The following is a 9,764-nucleotide window of genomic DNA, read 5'->3' on the forward strand; positions in this document are numbered from 1 at the left end:
TGTGGAACCATACAAAAGAATCAGACGGAGCGAGGAGTTTTCTGATGATGACTCTGACTTCTTCTCTGCTTCTGATGGCGAGGGCTGTCCTCGTGTTGGTAATATTGCTGATGAGGACATCAATGAGCAGTCAACAGAAGAAGAACCGCAGCCCGGTGGATCCACGAAAAGGTCCAGAGAGGAAGATGTTGACGAAGAAGAGCGTGATAGCAAAAAATCCAGGCTTGCACACTCTGATTCGGGGACCAGCTCAGCTGTGTACGACCACTCTGAGAGCAGCAGTGATGAACTTTTTGAAGATGCACACGAAGAGCTTGGCAACCATGAAGCTGGAGGCTCGAGGAAGTGTTCCCGAGAGGATTTTGAGGAAGAAGAGGAATACTTGCCTGTGTGCAAATTTCGGAGGTGTTCAATTGAGTCCAGCAGCAGCAGTGATGAAGACTAACACTCTTTCGACGGGTTTCTTCAGTATCCTTTTAGAAGGCTGATGGCCTACTCAGGTGACCCTGAATCCTCCATGCTGCAATAAGCTGGGCATACACTGTGCTGCGATTTTTTCAGTCGCGTTATTCAGCTCCTGCTCAAACTGTACGATTGACTCGCAGCGGTGAGTCTTTTCACTCTCATTTCTGCGTTTGCGCGTGCGCAGTGTAAGACGCTGCGGTGACGCCCTCAGGACGACCGACAGGATTTCAAACAGGTTTGATTTTCTTACCAGCAAACGATTGATGATCGGGAGCTGGTCGAGAAGTGTTAATCGCTTCTCGTTACCCCATATAGACGATGCACGACACACGATCCTCCAAACGGTCGCACGACTGAAAAATCGGCTCAAAATGGGCCAAAAATCGCACAGTGTATGCCCAGCATTAGGCTGCCGGGGGATTCCCATGATGCACTGGGTGTTTCTTCTTCACCCACTATGTTTAATAGACCTCTCTGCACTGAATTGTACTCGTTATTAACCTCTGTCTGTCTTTATCCTGTTTTCCTTGCCCCTCCCCAACCGGTCGCAGCAGATGGCCGCCCCTCCCTGAGCCTGGTTCTGCTGGAGGTTTCTTCCTGTTAAAAGGGAGTTTTTCCTTCCCACTGTCGCCAAAGTGCTTGCTCAAAGGGGGTCATGTGATTGTTGGGGTTTTCTCTGCCCTGTCTCTTTCCTTCTTTTTATCTATCCCTCCTTTTTCCCTCCACCCCCCCCTCTACCTGTCCTTTAATCTCTTCTTTTTCATTTCCTCCATCATCTCTCTACCCTGTGTTCGCTTTTGAGAACACAGGGTAGATGATAATAAATGATAATAAAATGATAACAATTGGCTACATTTTGCATGTGTCAGATCATTTAAGTCTGCTTTTGTGTATAATATGCATACTTTACTTGTTGCTTCCAAATCCCAGAAGGAAGAAGAAGACAAATAAAAAATGAAACAAAAATATATTTCTCTTTCTTTAGTGGATAGCTTTAGCAGGGAGTTTTTCCTTCCCACTGTCGCCAAAGTGCTTGCTCATAGGGGGTCATATGATTGTTGGGCTTTTCTTTGTAAGTATACCTTACAATATAAAGCGCCTTGAGGTGACTGTTGCTGTCATTTGGCGCTCTATAAATAAAATTGAATTGAAAATTGAATAGATGTCACTGTGATGATTTCTTCCCTCCATAGAAAGCTTAGACCCAAATGCAGATTCAATGCACATGGTTAAACTATTTATGAGACTTTGCTTAAAGAGAGGGAATGGAGAACGTGGCTCGAGCTAGGAGTGTCAGCAGAGAGCAGGAACCAGAGGAAAAGCTATCGAGAGACTGAACACCTGGCTCCTGATGGGAACAATCCAACGGGAATTCTGCAACAGAGGGAGAAGAAGTTGCAGGACGGGTAAGGGAGTTTGAGGGTAGGATTAGTATGTTGGCAGAGGAGACCTAAACACAGGGAAAACAAGGTTAAACACAGGGAAGGAGCAAGCCAGAACTGGAGCAGAGGTGAAGCCTAGTTACCACTGGAGATGGCAGAACAAACTGGCGAGGAGTAGCAGGCAGCGCTGGTTTAAGAAGCCCTCCTGCTGATTGTTTGCAGATGAGGCCCAGGTGAGATGCTGGAAACTCCACCTCTGAAGTGTGGACACAGTATCCCGATTCCAAGTGGAAAAGCCCCTCAGACACTTCCATGGTGCATGACAAGAAGGACGAGAAAGCATTCATTGTCCATCCATCCGTCCGTCAGCGTAATGCCTAAAAGTTTATTCAGATGTAAATATATTACATTTTTAAATAAAGATCATCAGTGTTTTTAATGACGCTGCATTTCATTCACGTGTCTCTATTGGACAGTGTTGTAGAAGTTAGAGAAGACAGGAATCACTTCCAGCTTGGCCTGACGTTTGATCACTAGTGATGTTCGATACCACTGATTTCCTTTCCGGTCCGATACCAAGTAAAATTCAGGGAGGTATCGACGATACTGATCCGATACTTTGTACAAAAACTTTACTCTTTTATTTTATCTCAAATTATAGCGTCATAATGATTACAGGACATCAGATTACTTGTTCTTATCACTTAATAATGCAGAGTTCATCATATAGAAATAAAAAACCTGAAGTTGTGCGCTATTTGAACACCTTGCCTGCCTGCAGCATTAAAGGACTCCCTGAGAGACGTCTGTCTCACCCTAGCAGCACCTGTCCTTCTCCTCCTCTTCAGTTCGCCTCAACATAAGCTCCTCATATTCTGTGATATGATTTACTCTGAGGTGTTTGACAAGGTTAGTGGTGTTGCCACAACACCTCACTTTCTTGCCACATGTATCGCAAACCACGCAGGTGAAACTTTCTTTGAAGTGGCTCATTGAAGTTGTAATTAATCATCAATTCCCACACAATGTGAGAATGCAATCAATTTGTTTATCAGGGGAAAGGTGGGATTTTTTTAGGACACTGGAGCCTAACATTAACTGGTTTCATCTTTGCTTATTTCCATAAGAAGAAAAACATACTGAGAAAGAGATCACCAAAATATACATGTATGTATAAATGTATAAAGCCACTTACATAAAACATGAAAAGGCGGAGCAGCGATGCCCATCTCAGCCAGCGTATGATGGTGGGGCAAGATGGCAGCTTCCACAACATGACGCCAGCTCCTATGTATTTTTAGTAGATAAATGATACGTTTATGACATGTATCAATTATGTATCAATTGGTGGAAGATGTAATTACACCTTAATTATGTAATTAGAAGCAAAAAATGATTTTTTTAATCAAATCACCTCAAAAAATTACTGTACTTACTTTCTAATTGATTCTTTACCTCTAAAAGGGGCGGCTGTGGCTCAGGAGGTGGAGCAGGTCATCTACTAATCAGATGGTTTTTGGGTCGATCCCTGGCTGCTCCAGACTGCATGCTAACTGTCCTTGGGCAAGACATTAACCCCAAGTCACACTCTGATGCATTCATCAGAGTATGAATGTGTGTGAATGTTAGATAGAAAGCACAGAAAAAGGGCTTCTATGAACAGGTGTGAATGAGGCAACCTGTACAGAGCGCTTTGAATGTTCAGGTAGAAAAGCACTGGCAAAAATGTCTGTGTTGATTTCTTTTGGACCTCAAACATTACTCACCTTGTTGCAGGTTTCTTTATTAATGCTGAAAACCCAGAATGGAAACTGACCTTACTGCTTCCTTTAAGCATCTAGAAGCTGCTTGACATCTTTACAGATCTATCTATATCTTTCAAAACTGTCTATAATATTTCTTTACAAATACATATTACATATTGTAATTTTGCTGTTGTTAATTCATCTTTCCACCTGATAGAAGAATCCCTCCTTATTATGATTTCAATTTCATCGCTGGACGAAGCTTCAAAGTTTTCATTCATGCCACCAGCATTCTCTATATCCAAACTATTGCGGCTCCTCCAACCAACGGCCGCGGCAGGCTAAACATGAGGACACAGATGACGCGCAACAGTAAACACATGAGATACACCTCTGTACTATTTGCTACTTTTATTCCACACACAACTGTCCACTATACAAATCGGCACACGGGCTCAAACCTTAAACAAATGCACAGACTGCACAAATAACTGCACCATTTACTATGCCAAATTACAACATTGGCCTATTGCATAACTGCGCTCAAGCTGCAGTCAACAGAAGGTTTCGCCTCATGCTCACCCTACCTTTCTGCTCATCAACATCAGGTGCCGTGAACAGGTGAGTGCAACCACATTTATCACCTAACACACCCATGAGTCACGCCCCACACCCGTGTACCAATACAGTGAGTGCATTTAAACCAACCCACTTAATCAAAAAAGGAACAGCTCATATGACTCCTACACAAACTACTGGCTAACACATAGATTAAGCTCGTCAAACATCTTTCTCATCAGTTCTTTGGCAACAACAGAATGACTTCAAGGCGTTGCCGTGCATTTGTGTAGTATGTTGGGTTGATGGTAGCAGGGGCGATTCTAGGATCAGAGCTTTGGGGGTGCTGAGCACCCAGAGAGCTGCTCAGCCAGGCAAGATCAACTTTACTCATCACGATGAGACGTCTTCCCTGTCTCTGTCAGTCCCTGCATCCCTACATGTCTCCAGTTGTCCCGAGTTCTCTCTGTCTGTCTCCTCGGTGCATTTAAACCCCTGTACCTCCCTGTCCTCATCGTCTGTTGTCCTCGTCTCTGTTATCAGTCATCATAATTTTACCATCTCTGTGCAAGTCTGCAAATTTCTTTAGTAAATCATAAGATTCTTAAATTCATCAAGTCTCTCTGTGCCTGGGTCCTCGTCACGATACATGACATCACTGTTTTGCAACTTTGCCTATGGTACAATGTATGAAAAGATCTTTACTGCAGATACTACTATGGCTCTGTAGATTTTTTTTAAATTTTATTTTAACCCATGTCGCCTCACCTTGACTGGCAAATCTGTCTATCACTTTTTGGTAGTCAACTCTCTCAAGCAGTTGAACGGTTTCTGTTTTGCCTGTCACTTTTCCTTGTCTGTTTTCTTACCTGCCTCTTCCTGACCTTGTACTTTCTCCTCACGTTCCCCTCTTTCCTCTCTTCCTCTTTGGACTGACAATCATATACAAATAGATTATATTCAATTAGATGAACAAATTAAATTAATATGAAAAAAAAATACTGTTAAGATCACTAATAAAAAGTCCTCTCTCAGTGGACAATTTTAAGTTTTACATTTTAAATATGTTATATAAAATTCAACGGGAGCAACAGGCCGGTCAGATGTCGCTGATTTTACTACAGAGTAGGACGGGTTGTAGGCAGGGCTGGACTGGGACAAAAAATCGACCCAGGCATTTTGACTAGAGACCAGCCCACCAGGTATTACAGGAAAAGCCATAAAGCCTTTGAATGAAAACAGATGCTGTTGTGACAGTGATGTACACTGTCTTGTTGGTAAATTTATGATTTCTATACATTTTACATCAGATAAAAACTTTGGTTGTAAAATTCAGACAATTATTTAATAAAAGCTAAACATTTTAAATGAGAATAAGAAAGAAAAGTATTTCTTTGTGCCCCCCTTCCATGTTAATGCCCTACCTGGCCCCCTGGCAAAACTTTGCTAGACCCGCCCCTGCACAGTTATGGTAAATGGTAAATGGCCCTGCCTACAACCCGTCCTACACTGTAGTAAAATCAGCGACATCTGACCGTCCTGTTGCTCCCGTTGAATTTTATATAGCATATTTAAAATGTAAAACTTAAAATTGTCCGTAGCCTGCGGACAAATGTACATCTTTTATTAGATGAACATGTGGTTTCCATAGTAGTACCTGCAGTAAAGATCTTTTCATACATTGTACCATAGGCAAAGTTGCAAAACAGTGATGTCATGTATCGTGACGAGGACCCAGGCACAGAGAGACTTGATGAATTTAAGAATCTTATGATTTACTAAAGAAATTTGCAGACTTGCACAGAGATGGTAAAATTATGATGACTGATAACAGAGACGAGGACAACAGACGATGAGGACAGGGAGGTACAGGGGTTTAAATGCACCGAGGAGACAGACAGAGAGAACTCGGGACAACTGGAGACATGTAGGGATGCAGGGACTGACAGAGACAGGGAAGACGTCTCATCGTGATGAGTAAAGTTGATCTTGCCTGGCTGAGCAGCTCTCTGGGTGCTCAGCACCCCCAAAGCTCTGACCCTAGAATCGCCCCTGCTACCATGTTTCCCTCTCACCAGATAACCAAACCGATATCATGACCAGCAGCTTTACAGCTGTGGCTCCAGCAAACATCAGCTGATACTAGAAATTAATATTAAATAAATTCTAACAACAGCTGATCAAGCTTAAACGTGCTGCTGTTGTTTAGTGCGACATCCGGCGGTTTCCTCTTTCTGGTGCAAAGTGAGTGATAAATAAACAAGAGAGAAAAGCCGATCAGCTGATCATTGATCAGTTTCATGATTGAAGTAGCAACAGGAGAGGGAGGGGGAGAGAATGAGAGGAGAAGAGGCAGCAGCTGTGCAGCAAAGACACAGAATAACTCCAGCTTTGTCTTTTTCATTGTAGCTCATGTCCGGGACAAACTGTTCCTTTTCAGCTCAATACGACATGCGTAATATTTTCTGTGAATACGGGAGGGTTGGCAACTCTAACTAACCTTATGAATAAAATAAAGTTCACTATCAGTAACATCAAAGCACCCACCCAGCTGTATAGAAACCTAGTACACAGTAGGAGTTATTGTAACCGACTGTAAAAAGTCAGCACAACGAAAATAAACTACACCTAAACTTGGTTTATATCTGACCCAGATAGACTGCAGGTCATAACTTCTTACCTGAAGTTCAGTTCACCTGACACTCAGACCGGCGGCCGCCTCGGGTCTCTCCTCCTCCTGCCTCCCCTTTTCCTCATCCACCTGCTGGCCTCTGTGGGAGTTCCGCCATAGCCACAACCAAACAACTGAGTTATTTTTACACACCGCTCAGCATCCAGCTGGCCAATCCACCACCTTTCATTGTTTATACCGTTACAAAAAAAAAAGAAAAAAAGAAAAATCATCGGCCCATAAAAACTAAAAATCACAATACTGGGTTGGCCAGTCCAGCTATGGTTGTAGGGTAGCAAACGTCGTCGGAAAACACGTTTTCAACACGTTTTCAACACTGCAGGTTACCTGGGTGTAATGTTTTTCAGCTAAAAAGGAACATGGTCTGACTCCTACCTAACTATATAAAGGGTAACGGAAGGTAAATGCGGCTAACATGTCCTGTTTTAAGCCCGGCACGTACACCTCTGCTCCGCTGTGTCTCAGCCACCATTGTTCTGGCAGAAAGGGCGCTAAAGCCAGAGAGAGGAGAGGCGAGCTGGAACAAACCAGTTTTTTTCGGAGGGGGGATATCTATACTTTTATTGTTCAAAGTTTTGTTGTTAGTTTTTAGTCGACCTCGGCCGCTACATGATCATTTCCTAGCACCAGTTCTTTGTTTATGTGATTCGGTGGCTTATTTTCATCAGTGCTCCTCATCTCTCTCCTATGTGCCGCCTCCGCTGACAGCGCTACTGCTCGGGATATGAGTGCCCCTCCCTTACTAACCAATCGAATGCCAAGAAGCTGGTAACTGAGGCAAGACACGCTTCCTATTGGTTAGCAGCTGTTTCCACAAACGTGTCGCTAGGGGCGCACCTTGGACCAAGGGCAGGACACCTGCTATGAAAGGATGCTGAGAACCACAGGTGAGGCCAAATCAAGAGAGGAAAAATCCGTGCAAAGCAAGTCCACAGACACGTTGCAGCAGGATAACAGGCACCTTTATGATACGTAGCTGCACAAAGTAATATGGAGGTGAAACCCCTTCATTTTTGGATCATGATTATTATTACCCTTTTTTCACCAAGAACTCCCATTGATAACAGAGTGTCTTTTACAAAAGTAATCTTGCTACACTATCAACCATACAACCTAAAACATCTAAAACAAAAAAGAAGCTAGAAATACAAAAAAATACACAAAGTCCTCAACATACTACACAAAAACATTACTTATTATGCTTTTAAATTGAATAAATATATTATTTCATTTAAATTGATTAGAAATTTTATTTTTCAAATATTTTTTTTTATAATTTTTTGTATTAAAAATGTATATTTTATTAATATTTTTTAATACAAAAAAATCAGCAAGGAGGACAATTTGTATTACCCATAGTGAGAACCGATGTAGTTATAAGAAGTCTTTTATATGGAGCTATTAAGGAATAGAATTGGTGTCACTGCAGATAGAGAGAAACACTTTTGACTGTGGTTAGAAACTGTTAACGTGAGCCTGGATCTGTAAAAGTTATATGAGTCATAATTTGTGCTTTGAGGAGCTGTTTTTTGTTGTTTGTGTGTGTGTGTGTGTGTGTGTGTGTGTGTGTGTGTGTGTGTGTGTGTGTGTGTGTGTGTGTGTGTGTGTATTTTATAGCAAACCATCAAAACGTAAGGATTTGTGACCCCAGGAATAAAGCTGCTGCAGTACTTCAGGTAACAGGGATTCTGATAAAATAAACTGAAGATAGAGGGATGTTTAAATGTAGGTGTTTTTAATAAATGATCCCATGTCCAAGGAAACCAGGAAAGTAAAAAGTAACCATTTAGAGTGTAGCTGGTAGTTATTAGTATGTGGACAGAGAGGGATACAGAGCTCAACTGAAAGTTTATCTAGAATGGGTTTACAGAGGGAAACATGCCAGTGCTGTTTAATAGGGAAATGTGTGTCTCTGTGTGCATGTCAATAAAATTGACATAAAATACACCACTGGTTATTTTTGCTTGCGCTTTCTTCCCTTCAGGTTACAGAAAGCCTTAAAGAATGACCAAAAATGCAAAACAGCCAAAATTATTTGATTGTGCTTCATGTTCGTTCATGTCTTTTTATTGTTTGTATTTCAGTTAAAAAGAAAAAGCTTTCAGGAAACCAATATAGAGCCTGACACCAACAAACACAATCAAAAGCACACAACTCACACCGAGAGGATCCGTGCCGAATTTTATACACTAAACGTAAACATATGCACATCAAAACAGCATAACAGGAAAAAAGGGCCTTGTTGGGATTCCATTGCTTCCATTTTTATTTATCTGTGCAGCTTTCCTTTTTCATGTCCTCAGTGTGTAAACTCCTCCACCTTTAATGATTGTCACTAAGTTAAAGCAGCTGTTTAAAGGTACATTGGTGCACTGGTATAGAAAAAATCAGAGTCATCAAAACATGAAAGAAAGCTGCAAAAGTCCAGCTGCAACGTCTCGTGCGCAGATGTTCAGAGTGTCACAATTCAGTCTCCTCATTGGTCAGTTAGTTAATTACATGTAACATGACATGCGTGTACAAAATGCTTTCATCCAGTTGCAGTCAGTCAAATGAGGAGTTCAGAGCAGTTCTCTTAAACAGCATGACTATAGCACAAAGACTCTGCAGCATGTTGGTTCAGTTTCAACATTAGTCCAGTCAAAGCAGATACATGTAAATGGAAGAATATGACATGAAAGCAAGAATAATGGGGAAAGTTAAACAGACACCCAAAAAGTGATGAGGATGGAGGAATTGCAGGGCAAGAAGACAAAGAAACCAGTAGGTGGGGAGAGATGAATTGGAAAGCTTATCTGTATATAAAAAGATGTGATTCATTAATATTGTGTCACTGGTATTTGCCAGTCCCTCTATGTTTGTCCCACAGCTTCTAAACTTCATACAAAGTTCACCACAGTGACGGGTTAGGATCTATGTGTG

At 41.8% G+C, this 9,764-nt stretch overlaps 1 long non-coding RNA gene across 4 annotated transcripts; it reads right to left on the bottom strand.

The window, feature by feature from the left end:
• Positions 1-1,211: 1,211 nt before the first annotated feature.
• Positions 1,212-6,884, bottom strand: LOC134615797 (uncharacterized). Of its 4 annotated transcripts, none has more exons than XR_010091346.1 (5): positions 6,831-6,884; positions 3,303-3,405; positions 3,043-3,134; positions 1,991-2,224; positions 1,212-1,839 (listed from the first exon to the last, which is right to left on the bottom strand). It is a non-coding gene; the product is annotated as an uncharacterized LOC134615797 (long non-coding RNA). The 4 variants fall into 4 exon arrangements; XR_010091347.1 differs by having other exon boundaries at positions 1,212-1,915; XR_010091348.1 differs by having other exon boundaries at positions 1,212-1,915; positions 3,284-3,405.
• Positions 6,885-9,764: the final 2,880 nt, after the last annotated feature.

This window comes from Pelmatolapia mariae, linkage group LG17 (genome assembly GCF_036321145.2).
Source record: "Pelmatolapia mariae isolate MD_Pm_ZW linkage group LG17, Pm_UMD_F_2, whole genome shotgun sequence".
NCBI classification, from domain to species: domain Eukaryota; kingdom Metazoa; phylum Chordata; class Actinopteri; order Cichliformes; family Cichlidae; genus Pelmatolapia; species Pelmatolapia mariae.